We start from the raw sequence: 1,270 nt of genomic DNA, 5'->3' as shown, positions 1-1,270 counted from the left end.
CATAGCTCCAAGAAGAAAGAACCTAGACACCTAAAATTTGGCATCCATACTATGTGACAGTGTCTGCACCCTGAGTGTCTGACCTGGGTATTATTACATATATTATCCACGTGCGTTCATGCATGCGCATCTTTTTAATGAGGCAATGGAGCAATAAACCACATAGAAAATAAACAGTTCCTTATATTACAAATAGAAATCACAGACAGGCACGCACGTCTGTGCATGCGCACGTGCGTGTCTGTGCATCTGTGACAGCCATAGCTCCAAGAGGAAAGAACCTAGAAATCTGAAATTTTTGCACCCATACTAAGTGGACCCTGAGGGTGTGCATCTGGTTATTATTACTTGTCTACGTGCGTGCGCATTGTTTTATGTTAAACACTACATAGAAAAGAAATGTGACCGCCATAGTTCTAAGATGAAAGAAACTATAAACCTGAAATTTTGCACCCATACTAAGTGGACCCTGAGGGTATGCACTTGGGTATTACTACTTATCTTATCTACGTGCATGTACGCATCTTTTTAATAAGGCAAACAAACGAAAAACCACATGGAAAAGAAGTGGTTCCTTATATAGCAACTTCTAATATATAGATAGCTAGTGCGTTTTGGTAACAATGCGTTCCAACAATGGCTTTTATATCATGTTGCTTGGCAATAAAAGTATAACCTAATATTGTTGTTAAGAGGCTATGTGCTGAAAGCATAAAATGAAATGTATAAACTAGAAAATTGAAAAAAATATTTGTTGTTTTCTAATTTAGAGGTTCGGTTAATTAAACAGGTTTGTTTTTGCTATTTAAATTTAAAATCGGAGGACAAGTCAGAGGGAAGATTATCTTTATAAACAGGCCACATCCCAAAAGTATATAGGTTATACTTTTATGCTAATATGAGTTCAGAATACACACACTGACATAGTCATCTAGAATAAATCAACGTAATAACCCGAGCGAAGCCAGGATCGCTAGTATAAAATATTTAGTGGTATAGTTGATAGTGTGGAAACATATATACCAGTTATACATTGGTATACTCTAGAAACATATATATCAATTATACAGTGGTATCATTGTTAGTGAACTTATATATCAATTATCCAGTGGTATAGATGACACGTACAGATTTTCTTCAAAACATCATAACGCAATAAAAAGAAAAAGACCACAACACGTAGTTATGAGACTAAAAGACGTAGATTTCATACAAAAAAATCAGGATGAATGAGGATGCATATTCGTTTGACATCAATGTTCTTCCCGTT

The sequence above is a fragment of the Limulus polyphemus genome, unplaced genomic scaffold, assembly GCF_000517525.1.
Source record: "Limulus polyphemus unplaced genomic scaffold, Limulus_polyphemus-2.1.2 Scaffold8789, whole genome shotgun sequence".
Classification (NCBI taxonomy): domain Eukaryota; kingdom Metazoa; phylum Arthropoda; class Merostomata; order Xiphosura; family Limulidae; genus Limulus; species Limulus polyphemus.
This window is presented reverse-complemented; position numbering follows the sequence as displayed.